The sequence below is a fragment of the Cyanistes caeruleus genome, chromosome 7 (genome assembly GCF_971803275.1).
Source record: "Cyanistes caeruleus chromosome 7, bCyaCae1.hap1.1, whole genome shotgun sequence".
Lineage (NCBI taxonomy): Eukaryota > Metazoa > Chordata > Aves > Passeriformes > Paridae > Cyanistes > Cyanistes caeruleus.
The window spans coordinates 28,390,197-28,414,940 of record NC_141707.1 but is presented as its reverse complement, the minus strand read 5'-3'; the positions used below and the strand labels follow the sequence as shown (position 1 = coordinate 28,414,940).

General features: G+C 39.5%; 1 protein-coding gene across 1 annotated transcript in view; it reads left to right on the top strand.

Annotated features, from left to right (window-relative positions):
* CNTNAP5 (contactin associated protein family member 5) overlaps positions 1 to 24,744 on the top strand; it is a 269,753-nt gene that overhangs the window by 77,065 nt on the left and 167,944 nt on the right. The window lies entirely within an intron of this gene.

Here is a 24,744-nt window from a genome sequence, read left to right as displayed (position 1 = left end):
GATTTAGGAGACACACTTAAAGTGATCAAGGCTTTTTCTAATATTTTAATGCAGACTTAACCATTGCTATGTCACAATTTTAGTGTGTGGCTGTGCCAGGTGCTGTTAGTAGTAGTGCTTGGGGCAGCAGTGGCACCACGGGTGTGGATGGAGAAGTTTACAAGCCTTTCTTTTGTACAGAAAATGTCAATCTTTAGTGAATGGGTAAAAAATAGTGGGATTCTCCCCATGCTATGTGTTGTATTTCTGTGGATCAGTTTCCCTGATAGCATGAAAATATATGTTGAAAGAAACAGGTTCTTCAAAAAAATAAAGGGGAGCATGTTAAGTGAAATATGTCCTAGTTTAGGGCAAATTTGGGAGAATTTATGTAGTAGACTTACGTTTTTTTTATAAGTAGACTTATATAGACTTTTTTTTTTATAAGTAGACTTATGTTTTTTCTTTGGTTAATACTTTGTTTAAATGCTGTGTCACAAAAACAGGTTTTGCTTCCAGAACATAATGACTGTGAGTGATGGAGCTGGGGTACAGCAGGAAGAGGGGAGAAAGGCTGCTTAATTTTTTCCCAAGTGCATGGTGGCAGTGGAGATACATGTGCAGGGTGGTGAACATCTGTGCATCTAAAATCCATTGTATCATCACTTTGCTTTATCATGGTTTGATTCAGGGAATGCTAATGAAATCCTTCTTCCCTTAGAAAAGCAACTTTGGTCCTAAGATGGTCATAAAATTGTCAAGTGCTTCACCTGTCACTTAAAATGTTATGTTAGTCTGTCTTTGCTCCCATACATATATATATATATATGTATTTAAAAGCAGTAGAATTTCATTTTGGATTGAATATAGTGATCATTTAATCTGTCTCTTGACTTCCACCCCTGGGAATCTGAAATCCATACTGAGATATTTTTACAGATTTGGTGTCAGTTCAGTACTTCCTTGCCTGAAAATATTATTTGGCTTGTTAAAATTTTATATTAGAACAAGTTAATTTTTTATTACATGTCAAACTTTTCAGTCCTTTTCTTTCTGTAAACATGTAAACACTTGAACTTTTATTTTCTTTTGTAAATTTTTCTTTTTAAAGGGAAACTTTAAAACAGGGAAAAGACAACACAGAATTTACCACAGGAAATCTTAATGCCCTAAGGATCCAATTTATGAGTTTCATATCTAGCACCTAGTATTGCACATGAGAATAAGAGCAATTCATTTAACAGTGAAGTAGGATTTATGAGCAACTTGGACTCTCTTGTTTTACTAGAGTAATAAGGCATGAAGTTGATTCAGGGCAGATCCTGAGACAAGTTCCAAAGCCTCAGCAGACCTGGATGCTTGCTTTCTGGAGACATAATTATTGTACATGGTTCTAATGGAAGCCACCACAAACTACAGAGGATAATTTTCTATATAATTGAGGAAAAATTAAATAGACTTTGGGTGTGGAAAAGGAAACAAGGGATTTGGATAATTTTCCTTTCACCTTAGTTTCTAGGAGTCACACTGAGCAAGTGAGCCAGTAATGTAATTCCAGACCAGAAGAAGCGTTCGTTCCATGCTCCCACGAGGGCTTGAGGGATTTGTTAGGATGCCTTGCCAAACTTTCCTGGTGGAAATATCTGATAATGTAAATCCAAAGTGGGCTCATTTGACATTTCATTAGACACTTCAGTCCACCTAAACTGGCAAGTCTTATTAACACTTAGGAGCTTGTGTGTCTACCCACGAAATTAATGAAGATCAAGAATTCCTTATGTATAATTTTTATTCTAACTAAAGAAAAAGTTGATTTTTCTTCCCTGTCACTTTTGAATTTGCTTCACTGAATTAAATTAGATCCAGAGAGCCATTCAGAGCACAAAGAAGGAAGCCAAAGAGGCTTTCAGAAGCATGTATAGAATTATAATTACAAATTATGCAGTGTTTCTCTTTTATTGGCAGTTATCCTTTCCTTAGGGTTTTTTGTGACTAAGAAGAAACATAGAAGTCTGCTGTCCAGCTGAATGTTAAAGGTTTTTTCAGACCCTTGGATGAAATGAGGACAAGCACAACATGGTGCTTGTCCTAAACATCTGGCTCTTGAATAGCTGTAAGGGAAGTTCCGCATTGCACACCCCTAGGAGAGAACCCTTGCCCTTGACTTAAGGTAGTGGACCATTTCACAAGGCTGAGAAAGCAGCCCCCCCCAGGATAGCCTCCACTGTCACAGTCTGTGGCAGTGTACACTGTGCCAATCTGTCACAAGTGTGGTAGTTCCAGACTTGGGAATCTGTATCTGTGCTGGCTTTGGTTCAGCAATGTGGTTTTTTTCTCAGCAGGAATGAAAACATCCCTCAATTATCAAGACTGTTTCTAACACAAGCCCAAACCAGACCCCCATATCAATTCTTTTGTTTTTATTTTTTATTTCAGGTTGGGTGGTATGGTCTGTAAAAGAAGAATTTAAGGCAGTAGTTTCCTCTATCAGGGTGAGGTGGCAAATTACGAATCTTTAATTTCTACTCAACCCAACTCAGATTTGATCTGCCTTTTCTCCCAGCCCATGGGCATGACTCAGAGAGAAAGTCATGGTGTATTCCATGTGGGTGACTCTGCAGTGCTCTCTTGGAGGAGCATGCACTGGCCCAGCCTTTCCCCACTGCATGGCACAGGGACATCGACCACATTGGGTGGGAACAACAGGAAGATAGCAGGGCCTTCAATAATCCCCAAGTAAACGTGTCCAGATGAAACTTTTCTTAATGATCCCATGAATGTCTGGTGGTCCCTACTGCAAGTGCTCTGATGCTCTGAGGAGTTGTTTCCAGCCCTGTGGGTCTAAGTTTGGCCCATCCATATGGCAGAGATGTTCTGCAGTGCATCGGAGACTGGGTGCATAAATTCTTTATTGGGCTGCCAATAAGACAGACGTTTGCACACCAGCATATATAACATATCACCAGTAAAAATCCCTTTCTCTTTATAGAGATTACAAGGCTTATTATCCTCCTCTCCCGGCTTGCATACAGCTCCCATCAACTTCCCTGTTAATGAGGACTGCATAGACAGATCGCAGGAGAATCAGAAAACCTTTTAAGTTTTCACTCAGCCTGTGTTTATGATGTTAGTAAATTCTGCAGCTGGAGTTGAAGACAAGACAGATTAGCCATTTAAAACCAATTTTCCAACCCCATTTGTATTTAAATAATCTTGTTACAAAGGGACTCTGTGGTTCAGAGCAAACTAGACTTATAATTATATTTTCAATATGGATAAATCAGCTATGTGTGGACACACTAGCTATTGATTGGGAGACATAAAACATAAATCTTATTGCTTGTAACAAGTAAATGATTTTTCAGTCTTTTTAAGTGTTGAATAATTCAGAATTTGCTTTACCTGCATACACATCACAGCTTGAGTCAGTCCAAACTGTGTATTTTACTGGGAAAAAAGTGTGGGTTGTGATACAATGCTATTTCATTTTAGATAGCAATTTTTATGCTATCTATATTGGAAAATACTTTACAAAGCTGAGAAACACAATTATGTAGGAATGTACAAAGGAAGAGATGAAACAGGCATAGATGTATGCAACAGAAGGAGAAAAGAGATGTTCTTTATACAAAGTTTTGAAAGGAGAAGGGGAAGTTGTGGAGTTGGAGATAAAGGGAGACTGCTCTGACAGCGGCAGAGGAAGCTTTTATATTAGAACAATGAATCTGTGCAGAAAGGCAGTGAAGAGGGAAAATGGCATAGATGGCAAGGAGATAGTTCACACTGTGTGCAGTCCCATGCACACACAGTGCACATTGAGCAGGAGTGTGCTGGTCAGTGATGGTCAGCTGTTACCAGCTGACTGGGTTGGTGATTCTGATAAATCCATATCCACTGCACATAGAAGGCAGAAGGTGGCTCTGGGTGGGAGAGGGGCTGTGAGCCCTAACCCCAAATCACAAGAACTGAAGTGTTTCTCTATTGCTGGACCTTGGTCATGCAGGGAATAAATGCAGTGCCCCAGTGGTGCTGTGCTTCTCGCTGGTGCGAGGATGCTGTGCGAGGGCTGGAGAGTTGGCAGGAGGCTGAGGATGCACTAGGAATATGTAATTTCCAGGGGATCAGGAAAAGTGTTTAACAGAGGTGATAAAGATCCTTTGCATTCCCTTTCATTGGGAAACTTCTTACTTGCACATGTGAGCTTTTGCTGAACCAGAGGCTTTTTTAATGAAATCTAGAGGAGGGTCACCCTTAATTGGCTTATAAATCTACAGGGGTGCTGTAAACTTTCCCATTCCACCCTAGATGGATAATGACTCTGGAACTGTTTTGGTGAGTTAATTATTGTGAACATAGTTAGAATATTAATCTTCTTGTCAGATTTATAATTGTGCTAATTTATTCTAAAGCATTTTTTAGCTCCTAGTCCTAGCACCCTCCAAGCAAGACCAGTGCAAATTTCCACATGTAGCAATGAGAAGTCCCACATTGTTTTCTTGGGTTAGAGAATGAGTTTCTGCTTGTCTTGTAATGCTTCCTGCTGTACTAATATTAAGATATATTTAAAGTCCTTTATGCACAGTAATTATTGCCAGTCAAATAGGTGTTAAGTGGTAAGGATCTACGGATTATTTTCCTTTCCATCACCTTTGCTCTAAGAAAAGAAAAAGAAGAAACAAAAAGCCAATTGCTGCTTTCAAGTAGGAATGAAGAAAGCAATTGAGTCTTGCTGCAGGGAAGCAAGGTTTTCCATAAGTTTTCGTTGCCAAGTTATTACAGATTTTGAAGAGCCAACCATTATCCCTTTGTTATAATTAGGACTGTTCAGATTTAAGACTGCCTGATTCTGAGATGCTGTTTGTATGTTACTAATTTGCTTCTAATTCTGTTTTTTTGCTTACTGAGCTGGCTGCAAACACAGCCTCCTGAGTACATTCTCAGGAAATCTGTCTTTCTTGATGGCACCAGGGCGGTTCTTCTATTGGGAGGATAATTCAAAGTGTCAGTGTATCTGTTTTTGTAAAGTGCAGTCTTCATGGATTTATGTCTGAATAAAATGGATATACTTAGATTTCAAATAACCCTTTACTGTTGAGATACTTGAGTTAGCCTTAAGCTAACTGAATTTTGTATGAATTCTGTGACCTTACAATGTGCTTTTATCGTTGGTTAACTGTAAAGTGATCCTGAGGTGGAGTCTAGAGAATTTCATGCTGATATTAACATGTTATCCATCAGCAATGTCTTCAGTAATTCTCTGTGCTTGGTGTTTGGCAGCAATTCACTCTGACCCAGAAAAAATTGCAAGAAACATGGTTATTCACAGTTTGTGCTGTTGTTACTGACTTCCCAGTCTTATGCCTTTGCATTTGCCTGAAATTCATCTTTTCTGTAACCATTTCACACAGGAAGGCTGAGAAATGTTCTCTAGTTTCTCATTCCTACATCCCAGATCTTCTCTGTGATCTTGTTTCTCTGCTGCCTTGTGCTAGCAACTACAGGGTGTGACTCCACAGGGTTGGCCCTGATCGATTGGAGTGGGAAGAATGGTTGACATGGGTCTGGTTGGTGATGTCTGGTCCCAAAACATAAGTGTCTTCCAGCCATCTCCAGCCTTGTTTGTCTGCCACAAAGCTGTTGTTTTCCCCTCCAGAAAGAGGGGAAAATTTTGTTTGTGGCATGCTAGGATGGTTAATGTGGAAAACAGGGGACATTTCCTCTTAGATGATGGAGTTTAGCCAGCAACTCTTTTATATCAGTAGACCAAGTTTCATTATTTTTGTTTGCAAATTATGTTCCATGGCATGTGAAGGCTTAAGTAGGTGCCTTTACAAATTCTGAATAAATAGGGAACAAATATTTATATAATCCACATGCCTACAGAGCTCAGTGAGTTTCTTTGCAGTTCTTTGGAACATTTTTGGAACAACTGAGTTGCTCTAGCTGTCTGAAAAACCAATTCTTTTGTGGGGAACCAACTAGAAAGAGTACTCTTATTGTACTGTTACGTACTGTAAAATAGGACAAATTTCCTGCTGCTAAAGTGTGTCACTTCACTTCTATTGATTCACTATTAGATTAATCCAAATAAATAAACTGGTTTGAGTTGTACTGTTCAGGTCTTCAGTAGCTGTTACAAGACTGTACTGATTTTGCTCTGAGCCCTTTCTAAATGTTGGATTAATCCTGTAGTGAGAAGCTCATGAGCAGAGAAATAGAAACCTGTTGCTTGTGGCTAGTGAGAAAGAGAGGCAAGCAATGAACATTGCAATTGAACATTGCAAACCCCTCCAGGACTGGCAGAGGGGTGTGATCTTATGTAAGACACCAGGTTAATGATGAGACATACTTGTAAAGTGATTGGAAAGAGGAGAAAGGAGAGAAATGGGGATGAGAGAGATGGAGAGGTATAAAGTTATGATCAGTGACCAGAGCTTCAGTATCTAAGATGGAAGTAAAGAACAGTTTCATTTCATCTTCAGTCAGCATCAGCAGAAACCGGGGGTCTTTCATTTCTGCTCATCCTCTTCCTTTCCTGGTTAGCAGATTTGTGTTCCACTTTGGGTTAATGTACCCAGTGTTTCCTGCTGTTAAACACCCAGTGTTTCCAGCTGCAGAGAGGCCCCTACAAACTGTTCCTGAGGTACTTCCTTGAAAAAGCGTTGTTTTCACAGAAACTTTCTTTCAGCACTAGGATGTGATCTTTGCATAGTGGCAATACAGGAATGGGGAGATGGAAAAACAGATAGGTCCAGATGATTTATGGGGACGACCCTGATTTATTAAAACTTTAATTTCCTTAGGCTGTTTGTCAAAAAGTCCCATGTTCTGCAAGTGTCTTTGGTTGTGTATATAATCTGCTGCATCACTCCTTTATGGTCTGACTGGGAGCCTGTTGCTGTCCCCAGGACCCTTTCCCCTCAGGGATTCCCGAACTGTAAGGATAATGAAATGTTCTGCCTTGAATGAACACAATGCCTTTTTTTGCTTTTTCTTCTTAACTGATGTGTAAGCCAAGGTGACCTTGTTATATATTTTAAAAAGCAAAAACAAACAAACAAATTTGTGTAGTCACACGATTAGAATTGTCTGATAAGTAATATTTTCTTGCTTTTATGCAAACCTAGAACTTCTGTAGTGACATCATCTTATGATGGAAATATGATCTTTGCAGAATTCCTTCCTCCCAAACCCCTAGTCATTTCAGCTAATACAGATTTATTAATTCATTTTTTTTTACACTGAAGAGGGGACTTTTTGCCTTGCATGAAGAACTTTAAAATTATTTGTTTTCATTGTCATTAAGAAATGAGTTTTATGAGATTTACTTTTTTTTAACTGTCCATGCCTGAACTGGGATATTCCAAGTCTGGAAACAGTGTTTCTCTAATGATTAATATAGAAAAAAAAATACAAATATTTAATATATTTTATTAGACCTTTTCCCTAAATAGAAAAGAAAGAACTATTAGTGAAAATAGTGATATTTTTTAAAAAAATATTCAATTATTATTCTTATTATGAAGGATCTCTTTTAATACGTTGCCTTTCCAGATGTGGAGTGCATATTTTACATTCTTTCAGCGACTTCCAAATTTTAGTGCATGACAACTTTCAAAACACTTATATAGTCATTAATCTTGAAGGTTATTATACCAATTGTACTTTTGATTGTCAAAGCTGTTTCTCAGGGAATGGGGTAAGATAGAAGTCCTTAATGGATCCCTTGAGGTACAAATAAGTAAGAACAAAATTTGTCTGTGGAAGAAATAAGCCTGTCTGTGTTCCTTTGAAATTTAACTGGACTGAAATTTTTTGATGTGTGTGTGACACTTTCAGGGAGCTGCCTACACCTGCTCTGCTAACATTTGTGGGTTAGTAATCAAACATGAAAATAAACTGTTAGCAAACCAAAGGAGAGAGTAAATCCTGACACATCAGTACTTGAAGAACTTTTACCCTTCAGGGAAAATAAATATACTGAGTTGAGGGTACAAATGCAATTCTGAAAAGATGATGAAAGGTTCCATATATAGACACCTATACAGTTTGAAGGAGAGATGAGATTTGACTCAAATAAAAACTAGTCAACTGTTGTGCTCTGAGAAACTAAATGTGAGTCACATTTTTATTTTAAATATGTGGACTCCCATATGAGTGATAAGAATGGACAAATCTCTGGAGAAGATTCTAGCTGTCTTGAGATGAGGTTTGCTAGACTTTATGGAGAATTTGTATGGAAAGACTTTGCCTTGGAGCATTTCAGGTTTAGGTTCAGCTTGTAAAAATGATCATTTCACTTACAAAACTTCCATTTGGAAATTAGACTTACCATTTTAAAATCCATTGCCTCAGGGGAGTCTTTGTCTTGATAGAAAGTCAAGAAAGCATCCAAACTTGTCCTAGTTAATTTAGAAAAGCTGATCCAAAAGAACTTTACACGTTTTTGCTTGGGAACTGCTTTAAAGACTAAAGCAATTCCAGCAATGACTAGCAATTCTGATATAATATATCTGATATATTCTGATATTCTGATATATAGCACTCTCCTGCTATAAATCCCCATGGATCCAAGAGGTGCTGGTTCTTTTGGCACTGGAATGATAGCAAATTTTGGCTGGTGCTTTCAAATCTTTTCTCTGGATGCTCTGGGGGGAAACAGAGATTCTTAAGATTGTAGGGCAGGAGTTTACTTGTAGTATCAAAAGAAAACTGCACTCTGTGTTCTGGGTCCAGATTTTGTATTTCTATTATACAGTTTGCTGACTTTCTAAACATCTAAAGTGTGTTTTACATCCTCTGTGTCAGACCTGAACCTCTGTTTTCTTCTGGGCACAAATGCTGCACTACAGACCTGGTCCACAGTTACCCATTTCTCCTTGCTGAGTCCTTCAGACCGAGAGTGTTTGTATGCCAGTCAGAATATGTGTGTGCCTGGTGGAAAAATCTTAATGTTAGCAGTATACATTAATGGTAATACTTGCAAATTCCATATGTTCAGCAGATGCTTTCTCATTTAGGCTTCAGTTAAAAAAAGTTAAATAGGATAAGGAAAGGAAAAATACTGAAAACATGTCTCCTGAGAAGCCTTCTGTGATCTGTTACTCTGTAAATTAATAGAGATAGATTTTGGTCAGGAGAGCAGATACTAAGAATCATCCTTTTGAAGGATACCTTACAAATTCTGCCTTCTTGCATCACACAATACTTCAGGGAAAAGGCTTTGTCTCCAAGGAAGAGAACACACGTCAGTATTGTTCCCATAAAGCAGTCTCTGGAGAAAAGCTATTCTTTAGAGATTTAGGAAAGATTTCCACGTCATGGCTTCTACGTTGTTTTGCAATGGAATCATTGTTCAAGCATCTGTCACTTTGTTCATTATGTGTCTTTACAATGGGTAGTTTTCCTTGCTTTTAATTTGTGTTCCAGATGCATGTATTCAGGCTTTTATGTGCATCCAATATGTGATCCTTCATAAGCACTCCCTAATATCTTTACACTTTCTAACTTCTGCTTATTTCTTGTTACAAATTCACAAGCACACTACCAAACCCATGAATGATTTATGTTGAAGAAGGTTTGAGATTAGTGCACTGAAATATGCAGTCTTTTCTTGGCTTTTTTTCCTCTGAAAGGGAGATCAAAATTCCTGATTTTAGTGTTGAAAACAGTTTTGTGATGTCTAAAGCAGAGTTAGATCCCAGAGTTAGAACCCAAGTTTCTTGTTACATCAGTGCAGACAGCTGAAGTGTGCAGCTGACTTCTGTAGAAAGCACTTAGTATTAAGAAATTACACCCAACAAACCATAACGAAGTTCAGTCAGCCAAAGCCAGGGCAATCTCTATGGAAGCATTTCAAACATTTCAAGTAGTTGTGATTTGTATCACAGTAACACAGTTCATGACTGACGCATTTACAGGTAGCAATTCCCTCTGGCAGCAAATCTCAAGTTTAGGTACTACAGCAAGGAGAAAACATTCTGATGCACTCTGCTGTCCTACTATCTGCAGAACTGTGGGATCCATGAAAAGATGCACAAAGAAAGGGAAAGATAGTCACCTTTTAAGAAACTGGCTCTGAAATCTGATGGCCATGGAGGTCATGTCTAGTGGCTTCTGGATGTGTTGGCTACATTTCCTCATAGAAGGGGAGTTTTGAGAACTGCAGGAATGAAAAAGGCGTCTTCCTGCCTTATCTATTAATGCCGTTTCCCTTCTTTTTTCTTTTTTTCTTCTCTCATTTTACTTTTTCCCTTTACTACTCTTCTGTCCCACTAGAATGAGCCACAATAGACTGCTTTTGTTTTGGTTGCTTATCCAGCTGGTGTATATATTATAGTGAAGAGGATAGCAGAGATTAACCTAGATAGCCTTTATTTATAGAATTCAGAGGTATGTTTAATTTCTCAGTGGAAATTATCATGGGGAAAAGGATTTAAAGATAGTTATAGAGATTCTGGAAGTTCTTAATACCTCCTTTTTAGTGAGACACTTCTTGTTACCTCTGCTTAAAGTAAATAGTAACTGACTTTGAACAGTGCTTTCTAAAATCTGTGAGGTTATTCAGGTACAAGTAACTACTCATCTGAATGAAGGTTTTAGCCCGTGATCTGGCAAACATATGGGCACTTAACTCATGCATTTACATTTACAGAATGAGCCATGAAGCATAGCAATTTAGAAATGAGGAAATCTGAAATGTTGATTCCACATAACTCTGTAATAAAACTTCCAGTGGTGCCAGGATTTCATCCCACACCTGTAATTAGGTGTACAACACAAGATATTGTAGAGTAAGGGCTTTGCAGTTACATACTCGCTGAACTTGGAAGTTACTTACTTAGTTGTCTTATTTGCTCTAAAGCTGTTTTTTCTCCTTTTTTTTATTTTTTTTTTCTTCTTTCCTCCTTGTAAAACTGTTTCTCTACCAATTTGTTCATCTTAGGGGGCTTTCTTCTTGCCTACATTTTGTGGATAGCCAGAGTCATTAGCAGCAAATGCATATCTGCAGTCTGATGTTTAAAACAAACTGCAGCAGCAGCACGTTGCCATGAAACAAGGCCTTGATTCCACACTATCCTTCACCTAACTTTGCTTCTTTTTTTCCCTCTGCCATGCTGGAGGTCAGCTTTTAGTGCTTAGCCTTAGTATTTGAAGGCTTATAATGGTATCGATGTTTATGGACACTGGTTTATGTCCATGGACATTATTTGGTTATAGCCCTGTAAAATATGTGTGCTATTCCAGCCTGAGAAATATGTGCATGTGGTTCTGCATACATCACCAGAAAGGTTAACAGAAATGGTGATCTGCAAGGAATATTCTTACGAAATTAAAGACTCACAGATATTTAAGGCAAGTTTGAAGAGTTATTGGCAAACATGCAGAGCAGTTGTGTGTGTGTATATGTGTAAAAATAAATTAAATTCACGGGACACTGGAGAAGCAAATCTGACACATAGAGGAAAGGCAGAGTTTCAGGTGGCATTCATCCAGCCATATCTGCAAGAATGCAACGATGATGATTTATAATTACTCTGATGAAAATAATGATGATTTTGCTGCCACTTTTTTGCTGTGGTCTTAGGAGAATAAGTAATTATGCAATGATCAGTCGATTCTACATATTCACAAATTTAGCTATTTATCATAATTGGTTTAGTCCCTTGGAATTAGTCCAGACTTTCACTTCATACAGTTGGTTGTAAAAGGAAAGTGGAAGGAAGCAAATTTCCTTTATCTGATACACCAAATCAAAGTTTGATCTACACTAACACAATCCTCATTATTGACTGCAGGACTTGTTTATTCTTCTAGGTTAAAAAAAAACCAAAAACAAATAAAAAAAAATACAATTAAACCCTCACACAGAAGCCATCTATGTCTCCTCTTTGGATATGGTTTCAGTGGACATCAAAACACACCTTTTCTGCATTTTATCCACATTTCATCTGCCAGATGTTCAGTGGTGAAGTTCGATTGAATTAGGGGGATTCAGGCTTTGTGTTTGCTTTCATGCCCACCAAAGCCTGGTTATCTCCATCCTAATATTGTCATCCAGGGAAATAATCTGATTTCGTGGCATCCAAAGCCCTTGTTACTTATGAAGCCATTTTATTCTTGACTGTGTTTTTGACAGCTCTGTAGCCAGAAAATATTTTGTCCCAAGCCTTCCACCCTCCACATAAAAAAAGATCCTACCAAAACTAAAAATGCCATTGACTTTGAGGTGAATAGAAAGAGGCATGCTAAAGAGTAACAGAAGGATGTCCAGGTACACAGACAAATTCCTGGATATTACCAGAGAATTCCACGTTAAGCTGAACATCAATTTTGATGCTGTTTGTCTGTAAGATTACAAAGTAACTAGAATCCTCTTGCTGCCTTCTAGGGACCCTTATGCATTCAGGCACGAAACCTAATACAGCATCAAATGGTCCCAGAGGGTTTATTTGTCTGGGCAGCAGCAGGCAGAGTGATAAACAAAATGTCACAGATGAAGGAGCAGTGCAGGCAGTCCTACATGTCTAGCAGCTATAGACAGTGAGCTGTGGTCTGTCCCTTAACAATTTGTCTTAAATCACGCAATTAGACGTCTTTTTTATCACATGCTAATCACTACCTTCCTGGCCCAATTACACCTGCTAGCTTTCAAGCTCATGGTTATATAAATGTAATTCAGATTTGGCAAATAGACTGAACTTTTTTCACATTCTTAATAGCTGGTTGCAAGCTGAAATTGCAGCATTTATATTGCTCAAATTCCTGTTTCTTCATCTCTGTGTGGTCATATACTTCTTGCTACCTTGGGTCATTTTTCTAGGTCTTGATATGCCTTGGACCTCCCTCAGGGTCGAAAGCACAGCTGATCAACACCAAATGCTTCATTTCCTGAGGTATTCCCATGATAAGGTGAGTGGTTGTGGCCCAGAGACACATTCAGGTTCCCTGTGGTTTTCTGATCTTCTGGCCCAGTGAGCCAGAATAAAACGATTCTTCTCTTAGTGGCGAACAATGAGAGAAATGATGGCTCCATGGTGCGCCTTCCTGCAGATGAGACGCTGAGCTGAGCCCAAGTCCTTCACTTCCAAGTGAGCACAGGTGTTTCATTCCCAAGGTGTCTGTTTCTTGTTACCTTGTATTCTTTTCCAGCCATTTCCATTTGTAATGACATCAAGGGCGCTGCTGGCATTAGAGACCACTGCCTGTTTAGTGGGTCCAACTTCAGGAGGAGCAACATTAGCAGAAACAGCAACAAAATATCTGACTGCTATCCTGAGAAACAGGGCTGCAGGAAATTAGGGAACCTTTGTGTCAAATGGTCAGAGTCCAGTCTCCTGGGTCAACCAGATGTTTGTTCTCCCGAGAGGTTGAGGATCACAGCTTTAAATTTCAAAGGCTTAAATTTGCTCAAATCCTTTTGTGAGTCTTTAGATGAATTTAGTTTAATGGTTACATAAATTTTTGGGCAGTGGTAGAAGGGACTCTATTCCACTGCAAAAGAACTGAAATAATATGGCAGTAGACTTAGGCAGATCAATATCACTCTTCTGTGCAATTTTTAAAAACCAAAGTTGCAGCAGAAAAGCCAGTTATTGCAATGCTACTTAATTCATTTAGCAATATAGTGCATTGATTGATATTGTCATAAATAACAAGCCACTTCATCTGTGCCCCCTTGCTGCCCTATCATATTACACATACAGGCTAAGATGAAAAAACAGCTGCAGCCCTTCTGAGCCTCAGGCTAACAAGCCTTATTGATTGCACTTGTCGTGAGTAATCTAAAGCTAAAAGATAGAAGCCCATAGGATTTGTATCTAAGCATCATAGCCAGGTTTGAGCCCACACCATCTTCTAGGTGGGTAGTGCCTGTGGAAGCTATGCTGATTTCTAGGCAGCTGACATGTTTTACTGGAAACAAGTGCAAGCAGAAGAGTCATGTTCTGAGCAGTGATTGGCAAAATCAATCCTAATTAGGCTGCAGATATGCAAGGCCACTTCTAGACCTGAGTCTTTCCTTGATCCCTTTTAATTATGTATTCAGATCAAAATGACACCCTGAGCTATTATCCTGCTTGTTAAACCCACTCAGTCACTTGTTGTCTGAGCAAATGAATCTACGTTTCACTAAGCAGCATAAATGGTTGCCTCTGTCAGTCTCTACACCGAGGGAGCTGCAGCTGTGTCCTTCAACATCTTGGATTCCAGGGCTCACTGCAAAACTTCGGGGTAACTTTGTGCAAGTTGACTTCGCACTCAATCAAACTTGAATTGTCACTTGTTGTTTTCCCCTATGGGATTTCAGAGGTGCCTCCTTTATAGGTGTTAAATCAGAGCACTTTAAAGTATTCATAAGGGAACAAAAGGTGTTTCTTTTGTTTGCTTGCTGGTTTTTATCTCACATATGAGCTGTAACTCCTTGCCTTGCACCTCCCAGAAAAAGGAAGAGAAGAACATGTTAGGTGTGGGACCTTAGTGGCTTGAATTCACTAATTAGCAGGGCTGACAGTCAGGGGCGAGAGAGGAGCAAAGGCTGCTACATCAGTGTGCATTTGGGGCTAATTCAGTATTGTAGACATGACCTTTTCTCTAAAAATCTGCTGCAGACACAGATTTCTTGGGCCACTGTGGCATGCTGAGGTGTGAGATGGTCAGTGACACTGGGCAAAACACCTGAGCTAGCAGAAAATTCCCTCAACTTGCATATGGGTGAAATAGCAGGTAGAACAGGAAGGTAATAATAAATGTATTAAAACCATATTTATAAAATATTGATTTTTTTTTTTTTTTGAGAGGGATGAGCAGAATACTTTGAGGCAAGCTACTGTATTCCTGCAGTTGCTCATTCAGTAAAAGGCTAAACTGTGTATGACAGAGAAAGCTAGAAAACTTTCAAGTGTTAAAATAGGTGCTGTTGTGGGGCACAGTGAAGGTTATGCCAATGAAGGTGTTTGCTTTACATGGAGATCAGCAGATTTCAGTGTGTATTTAGATCAATGAGTCATCTTCCCTGCTTACAGAGACTGGTAGAGTCCCTTCTATAGAACCCCTACCTCTTTCTTTTCACCTTTATTTTCTATTTTTTTTCTCTTCGGTGTAGTTTTGCTGTTCATATTATTTAGTCCTTCTACCAGCTTTGCTGGATGTAATTTCCTTACATACTGTTTGTTTTAGTGTTTTTATGAACTTTTATAGCACAGGTTTTGTTGCCACTTAGCTACTAAACATTAATGTGGTGCATACAAAAAATATAGTTCACTACTTATTCTGAGAAGTAGCAAAGGGAATATCCTGGTACCATTCCTGTACCATGAAATGAGAAATGCCATGAACTCGAGATTTCAGGAATAAAAACCAAGGAGAAAAGAAGTCTTGGTTTCATAAAGCTTAATTCTTTAAAAGTCATTGGATACTAATTTTGCTAGAGAACATAATCACATAGTTAGAGAGGAGTTTTTTTCATTTTCCTTTGGTTTTGGGATACAACTGGAAATTCTGGTCCACTACTGTTCTCAAAACAAAAGCTATAAGTAGGGCTTTTATTTGTGTGTGCTATATGTGACCTTGGACTTCATTCTGTGATCCCAAGGGTCATTTCCAGGGTTCATTAGTCCTTGTATGCTGCAATTTTCTGGTAATGTTGGAGGCACCCATGCTACCCATTGGACAAGACTTTAAGGGCCTCTTTGGAAATACATACTGAATAATGCTATTCATATTATGTTCTAATATGCCACAGGTTAGGTGGAATTTGTTTTATTCATCTTGGGGTTTAGCTGGTCCAATATCAGTTGGGACCCCTGGTGACTTTGTCACCAGTGCTGTCCAATTTTTTAAGCTATTCTAATCATGGGAACCATTTGGCCTGGTGAGTGAGACATGCCCTGGATTCCCTTTAGCAAGGTATTACCAAGTGTTCTCTCTGAGCAGCACGTCCAGTGTGGGGACTGTGGTGGGAGCTGCAGGTGGAGCTTTGGGGCCAGGAGCCAACGACCCCTAGACTTTCCTACCTTAGAGTGGGAGGGCAAAAAAAGCCCAGAGGTTCCTTTATTCAGAGTGTGTCCTTGGAGATACCAGCTCAAGCTGTTACTTTGTTATTATTAATTGCATCAAGATCAAATTATTTCACGATAATTCTTTTTTGACTTTTTTTAATTGAAAATTAAGGGGAAACACAAGAGATCTGTTGGGCTGACAAAATATTAGGGCTACCCAGTTGAGAGAATCTGAAGTTATGTGCTACCACTTAAATTCATTTACTGTATTGATGAATTTACTTTATCAATTTTAAACATGTAGTCCTGCAGTGCTATTAATAAATTTTGAATCCAGAATAACCAATACTTATTTATTACTCACTTTAGAAAACGAATATGGCAAGACTTACCAGTAATACAAAAATCTGTCTTGTCTTTTGTTTTTGAGCCTTTATATATATATATATATATATTTTTTTTTTTTTTGGTTCGTTGGTTTTTTCTATTCTTTTTGGCCAAAATCATGACCTTCAAATTTTCTGCAACAGTGCTGGCTAATCACCAAGTTTCAAATTAATATTCTTTTGTGTAAGTGATCACTGCAGCATGACTTCACAAAGTTTTCTTCAATTTTAGCCTGGATTAATATGTCTAGATTTATAATGTATTTTTGCCAGGTGTCCAGGAGGGGTGTTTCCTCTTTCTGAGGCTATCAGATACTCTCAAAATTAATATCCACGTTAGCTGTAATTTTTTTCTTAGTTTTCATGATCCAAGTGGCCTGGAAGCATTAAGAGATATGTAATGATGCTCACGATCAGGGCTGGATCTGACCTTTGAATATCCACGACAAAACAGAGGGTAAATAAATCCCTTCAGAAAGAACTTGACATTAATTCCACCTTATCTGCCCAAATCTGTCAAAGGTTACTACTCATCTGGGCTATTAAAATGCTAGTGTTTGCAGACTTGGAGAAAATTGCTGTCTCTTGGCAGAACAAGAGCCAGCAAGCCAGAACAACAGTCAGAAAGTACAATTTTTTTCAGTCTGCATTAGAAACCTGTTTTTAAGGTCTTTCCTACCAGCTTTCTCTAGATAACATTTATGAAAGTCATGTTTTGCACTGACAACTCTATGGTGCACCAGATCTTTATTCAAGATAATTAGCTACTCTTTGATGTGCACTTAACAGTGTATCATTATTTTTTTCAAAAGTATTGTGTTGCATTTTCAGGAATGCTGGCTTTCCCTTCAGTTATTTGCAGTAACACAAATTCTTTTGTTTTAAACTGATGTGTAAGAGTTATGACTGTAAAGCTCAGTACACTTTTACTGTCACTACCCAGCAACAAAGAAACAGGAACCAAATCTGGAGGAACTGGAGCACAAACAGAAGAAAAACTTATAACAAAAACAGAAAGCTGAAGTCAAATGCAGAAACACAGTTCATTATTTATTTGTGGAATAATTTATTCTTGGGTACCACTCCATGTCTCATCACAGTTTGGCTGGGTGAATGCACAAAGCCTAATTCTCTTTTCTCCTGGCTTTTTGTTAAGGGAGTGGAGGGAAACTGTTCTTAAAAATAAATAGGTTAGGCCTTCACAATGAAAGAAGCTGATGTATTTGATTCTTCTTTAAGAGAGATGTGGACTAAGAGATTTCCCAGGATTTTTCAGATACCCTAAATGCAGGCAGGGCTTTGGAGAGACAGTAAAACACATTTACCCATGCACCCTGACCTTTCCCAGCCCAAATATCAGCATAAGCCACACCTTCCTTCCTGACACCTTTCATGGCATGCTTGTTGCCACTGGAAATCTGAATGAATTGGCCTGGAGGGGCACAGGCACTTCAGAAAGGAGTGGGCACAAATGGAGGGCCAGGGCAGTGGGGCTGTCACTGAGGCTCATTTGTTCAGCAGTCCAGGCAGAGCATCTGTATTTGCATTTTCAGACTGCAGTGGGGATTTCTGTAAAAAGAGTCTATTAGCAGTCATGACTGGTAACTTCAAAGATGCCCTTTCCTTATTGCACGCTGATGTGTGTGGCAAACTATAAAGTCATGCATAACATTTACGATGGTGAAATACACTGCTGGCATGCTACAAGATTTTGATTTGCTCCAGGAACCAGCTCTTGTCTCACATCAGCATTTTATGTAAATAGGATGGTTTTGTTTTTTCCCACAGACAGTAAAAATAAGAATGTAGTTAATGTCCTTGACAAAATATATTAGAAAAGATCTCCACAAATGTATTTTTTTTTTTTTTCCCTGAGGAGAGCAGTTACAGATGGCAGAACAAGAAGGCATTGCAAGAAAATTGTCCCATTCTTCCTCTTTCTACTTTAAGTTAATTCTACACAGGACAAACTGTAATGCTGACCTCATATTCCTGAGCTACATGTGTAATTCAAACACATAAAAGTGCAGAGCAAAATCAGTGATATCATTTGATATCATTCTAAGCACAGGCTGATGTGTGCCTCCTTTCCCTTCTGGTAGTAGTTACTCCAGAGAAATGTGCAACTTTGGTGTTTTTTTTCTCCCACAAAACTCTCCACTCAGCAGATACTTTCTTTTTTTTTTTTCTGTTATGAAGCAATTGAAGGTTTGCCTTGCTTGGGATATGAACATAAAATTTCAATCCATATCTAATCAACCTGGAGGAATGTCCTTGACCAGGACTGGGGTGTCTTCAGAGCAGATGTAGACTGGCATTTCCTTGATGGAAGTGGCAGTGGGAATGTCTCTGGTGTTAATCACCACACTGTATTAAGTAATTCTGTGGTTTGATTATTATGATACACCTTCTCTGTTTTCAGCTGCTGTTCTCTGTCTGTAACTCAGGTTAAAAAGGAAAGTTTATGCCATTCTGAAAAAGGGGCAGGCAACTCAGACTACAAGGATGTTGTGAGGTCGTGGATGGGAGGAAATTAAAGGGGCCAGATCCCAAATTCCTGGACTGTACTGTTAATTTTCTTATTCACAGTAGTTAACACTTATCTGTACATATCAAACTCACAAATCTATTAATAATTGCTCATCTACACAACTATATACAAATAGCAAGGCTACAAAGCCAAGCAGAAAGTTAGGAAGTTAGAAAATAGTAGAACTACTTGCCTGGGCAGCATTACTCTGGTTAATAATTTCCATTTTGATCTAGGACTTCAGGGATTGTATTTATTTGCTTTTTTTCCCCCTTGTATGGGGATGCCTAGAAAGGAAAAAATGGCTACAATTTTACTAACTCTCATATTAAGTGTGAGATAATTATAATAAGGGGCTCCTGCAGAACTCCTGTAATAACCTTTATCTTTATTGCGTAGATGGAAGGAAAGGTCAAGATCTGTTCAACTAGTATCTTTGTGTGGCAGACTTAGTGTTAGCTCCATGCCTTATATACATAATATGTCCTCAGAGACTGCAAGGAAAGCAAACAGACCTCATCAATTTCTCTAATGATTCCTCTGAAAGATACTTTTTTTTTTTTTATCTTGGTTTGTATTTTTAGCTCACTTTAACAACACCTCTATTACCAGGCTGTCAGAGACCTCGTACATAGAATTTATGTTGGCTTTCATAAAGAAAAATTAGATGCTATCTCAAGGACAGTCTCTACTTTTAATGTCATTAAAGCTAAATGAGTTATTGTTGATATTCACTGAGGAACAGCAAATAGAATTAGATGGAGAAAAATCTTAGTGATAAGATGATGTGCTGGCTGTAACTGTCCACTGCAGAGAAGAGGTAATTTATAAGCATTTCTCTCTTTAATGTATAAGTAACCTGTACTTTATTCTGTGTGGTTGGTTCTATTAATCCTAGGGGAGGGATGGCGGCTATGGAGAAAGGGTGTGGGTGTTATTAGTTACAAAACTCTGTATTTCTCGAGTGGCAGTGGGTGGGGCTGGGCAGTTCAGCCCCAGGCAGCCTCAGCACCCCCAGATGCTGCAGAGGAAAAGGCAGCTGGTCTGGGCTCCTTGGCTGCTGGAGAAAAGCAGAGCTCATGTGAAGAGGGAAAGACTTTAAGTATGTTGCTGAAAGGTGGTGTTCATCAGCACAACACTAAGTGATACCTCTGTTCTGAGGTCTGTGTGATGTTCCACAGGATGGCTCAGGCTGGAAGAGAGCACAGTGCTCATCTGGTCCAACCTCCCTGCTCAGGCAGGGCCATCCCAGAGCACATGGCACAGGATTGTGTCCAGACAGCTCCTGAGTGAGGGAAACTGCACCTCTCTGGGGCCCTGTTCCAGTGCTTGGTCACTGCACAATAGAGAAATTCTTCCTCATTTTCAGGTGGAACTTTGTCTGCATCAGTTTCTGCCCAGGAAGTTCCACCTGATGGTTTCTTAGGGTACAACTGGTTATGACTGACTGCTTTTCAAGTTTAGTATGAAAAGTTTCTTTCACTATTAGGATAAAGAAGCAAAGGTAGGCCAGTGGTATTTCACACACTGGAAGACTCCTGCATTTGCATACTTTGCACTTAACATTACAATGTTTGCTTTAAATAGAAAAGTGCTTTCTAGAAGAGTGAGGAAAGCAGCAAAGCAGGGTTGAAGATTTCCCTATGCTTACCCAGCTTTCCCAGGCTCACAGGGAAAAGCAGAGAACTCTGTAGATGATAGAGAATTTTGTAAAAGGCTGTTTTCTCTGGTAATCCTACTTACTTATAGATCTGTAGTATAGATGTCATCAACTTTGTTTCTTCTGCAACTGAGAGCTCTTTAGCTGTTAACTCCAAAGCTGGAGTGGAATGAATATGGAGATCCCACAGCATATTCTATGGGCTCAAAGTGTCTGTGGGAAAAAAAAAAAAAAAAAGAGATATTGAATTTCCTGGTGGGAAAGAAAGTGCTACATATTTCATTTTATGTCTGTGGAATAAAGACTGAGAAATTCTTTTAAGAAAGATCAAAAGCAGATGCATTTGTATGTAACATCTTAATGCATAACTGTTTTGTTGGGGTATTGCACAGAACTTTTGCTAATGAAAAAGAAATGTTAAAAGAACATTATTAAGCTATGAAGTTAGAAACCTGAAGGATATAAAATGTCATTGAAAACTTAATTAGACCCCCTAATGTGTGTGCAGTGGGAAGGGCTTTAATTACCTGATCACAAACTATTTTTTGCACAGCATCATCCATTCCTTTCAGCACAGAAACCGGATAGTCTTTAATTAATGAGCAACTATTCAATATTTTGTTTTCTCCTCAATATGCCATCTTTTACTCAGTGTATGCTCTTCAGCTCCAGACCCATAATTATTAATTTCTTGGTGGGAAATTCTTGTGAAGTGTACTTCATAAGAAAATTTATTTTACAAATATTTGTTATTTTCATGCCATCCAAAAGACATGATGGGTTATTATGATTTTTTTAGGACGTTTAACTGTGTCACAAGGAAAAATCGTAAGTTAGTTCTTAATCTTAAAGCAAATAAAACTATTTCATGAATTTATGTGCATTTGAAGAAAAATTTCAATTTACTTAAGCTTCATACACTACCATGTGAAAAAAATCAGATCCCAGAATTTTAAATAGTTTCTTTTCTTGCCTGCCTGCCCACACCCCACCCCTCCCAAGCATAGGCTGAAAACAGGAATTTGACCTGTTAAAAGACAAAAACAAGTGAGAGCAAGAACATGCCTGGTGCCAGAGAGAGCTGTTGCCTCCCTTGCTGTGTCATTAAGGCCGCTCTCTTTGCACTGGTAGAAAGCCTCATTTCGAATTGCTGCTGTGAATCAGAAAGACCAACCCTGGTTACAGTGAGAGGTAGATTTTGGAATAAAATACCTCCTCTATTCCCAGGAAGGGATGCTGGGATTTATGGATATTCTGCATTTGAAAGTCTCTGGCTGGTGTACAGGCATGCTCCGGTCAGCTGGGGCCTGAGCCTTTTGCTGATGAGCAAAGTCGTGCTTGCTCCTTCTTCTTGCCATGTCCATCTGTGTGGTTTTCCTCATACCCTGTCCACAAGGTGGCCTCTCCAAATAATTTAAGGCAAAGTAGTTTAAGTAGTTGCCTGAGAGGCAGGAGTGACCTGTCACTGAGACCACTCTCCCACTTCCAGATCAATCTCTTGATAAGAGGATTGTTTTTAAGCAAGTGGAGAGAGGTACCAGCACTAAACTAACTGAGCCAGAGCTTTCCCTTAAGGCATATTTCAAAACAAGTTTACAGATTTCTATTTAAATGCCCATATTTCAGGTGTCCATAAGGGTCATCAAGGATTTGAGCCTAAAATTCCAAATTGTGGTTGGAAGCCTTGAAATCAGTTACTCTGCCTTGCTGTCACAGACTACAGGAATTCTTCCTGCAAATCAGCATTTTTTTTGATGAAATATAAACAGTATTTTAGAACAACTGTCTTCATCATCTTTCTAGTTTGTCTCCATAAAACTGGTGTCTCATAATTGATAGTTCCATCTCTGAAGTGCAGGCGAGGTTGAAGTGTATTCTCACAGGCATTATGAAGGAAACTGTTACTTTTTGCATTCTTCTTCTTCTGCTCATTTACTGTGACCCCCCCACCCCCCCAAGTTATGAGGATGTGGATGCTAAATCTGAACCAGAGTGCCTGTAGTTATTACAGGCCACATAGCTCTCAGGCCTGACTGAAGCTAGCCTGGGAAATTCATAAGAAGGAATTAAAACAATTCTCAGAGATACTAAACAGCCTTGCAGGTGTTGTTTTGCAACCTGTTGTTTCTCCTTGCAGGAGACAGTCAGGGGGGGCAAGTGCCCCTGACCAATGATGGTGGTGTAGTACTTTGTTAACCAATAAGAGTTTCCTTTCTGTACTTTTCCACGTATCTGTCTATAAGACAGAGCTGAAGCAATAAACTAGGAATTCTCCTGTCGTGACTCCCTTGAGAGTCCATTGTCGTTCTTTAAAGCCGTTCCCAATCGGAACGACATGAGGATATCCCCCCCAAGGATGAGGATATTAGTGGGAACACCTGCTTTATTGAGGAACTGCATCTAGCACTGGAGATTTCCAGAAACATTCTCCACAGCTGGCTGAAGCCAGGGTCGTCCTAAACTAATAAATGACCATCTAACAGAGAGGAGGGGAGGAGTTAGTGGTAGAACCTACAGAAGTGAATGCTGATGCTTCACAGCTTTCTAATACCTGCTGGGCAACCTTAATGGTTTTGACAAAGAATGGTGGATGAATGGGTGTGTGCATGTTGTTGTGCAAGCATGCTGGTATCTTAAAGAAACCAAGTAAGAGTGGAATAAGCAAACCTGATTGTGTGATTTAATTGAGTTTTGCATGGCTCAGAACTAGGGGGAGAGGTCCATATTTGCTGGTATTAAATGTCTGCAACAGGCAGGAGCACCTAGTTTTTCTTTGTTTGATCACTGGTGAAAGGCCCTGAAAAACTAGATCCTCATTTTTTCAGAAAGACCACCGAAGCAAGGGGATAATTTTGAAATATGAACAACCACAGTAAAATTGATTTTGTTTCTCCTGGTCAGCTCTATGAACTTTGCAATATTTTAGGTTGGATAAACCATTTGAATAATGGGCAAGGTCTAAGAGGACAGATCCCAAGGGGAATGTAATCCTGGAGGTGCTCTTATCCTCTCTAGGATGCCTCCTTACAAACATAAATTCTGTTTGCTGGGGAAATGAAAGTTGCGTCTGTGATGAAGAATTTAACATGCAAATTGTTATTAATTCTGCCTTCAATCAAAAGTGCACAGAGCAGCTACAAGGAAGAATAATAACAGAATAATTGCACTTAGATCTTCTATAATGTGGTACTCCAGCTTGTGTCAGTAATTTCAACTTCTAGCCAGGAAGGCAGCATATTTATCTTGTCAAAGAAGTTACTCCAGGTTTAAATAAACATATGTCCTTTGGAACCATTGTATTTATTTTATTTAACCCTATGGAAAAATTTGTTGAAGTCTCTCTTTTAAAGTAGGTAAAGATTCTGTACCTTTTAGGTGATATTCTGGACTCTGAGTTTAACTTTTCTAACTGTTAATGTGACAGCACCCTGGGATCTATCACTGTGTATTCGTTTAATTTATAGGTGAGAGGCTCCTCCTAAAATGGCCCCCATAAAAATATTATAATATTGTGAAACATCCAAGAGCCAGCCTTCCTTCCTTCCTTCCTTCCTTCCTTCCTTCCTTCCTTCCTTCCTTCCTTCCTTCCTTCCTTCCTTCCTTCCTTCCTTCCTTCCTTCCTTCCTTCCTTCCTTCCTTCCTTCCTTCCTTCCTTCCTTCCTTCCTTCCTTCCTTCCTTCCTTCCTTCCTTCCTTCCTTCCTTCCTTCCTTCCTTCCTTCCTTCCTTCCTTCCTTCCTTCCTTCCTTCCTTCCTTCCTTCCTTCCTTCCTTCCTTCCTTCCTTCCTTCCTTCCTTCCTTCCTTCCTTCCTTCCTTCCTTCCTTCCTTCCTTCCTTCCTTCCTTCCTTCCCTCCTTCCCTCCTTCCCTCCTTCCCTCCTTCCCTCCTTCCCTCCTTCCCTCCTTCCCTCCTTCCCTCCTTCCCTCCTTCCCTCCTTCCCTCCTTCCCTCCTTCCTTCCCTCCTTCCTTCCCTCCTTCCTTCCCTCCTTCCTTCCCTCCTTCCTTCCCTCCTTCCTTCCCTCCTTCCCTCCCTCCTTCCCTCCCTCCTTCCCTCCCTCCCTCCTTCCCTCCCTCCCTCCTTCCCTCCCTCCCTCCCTCCCTCCCTCCCTCCCTCCCTCCCTCCCTCCCTCCCTCCCTCCCTCCCTCCTTCCCTCCCTCCTTCCCTCCCTCCTTCCTTCCCTCCTTCCTTCCCT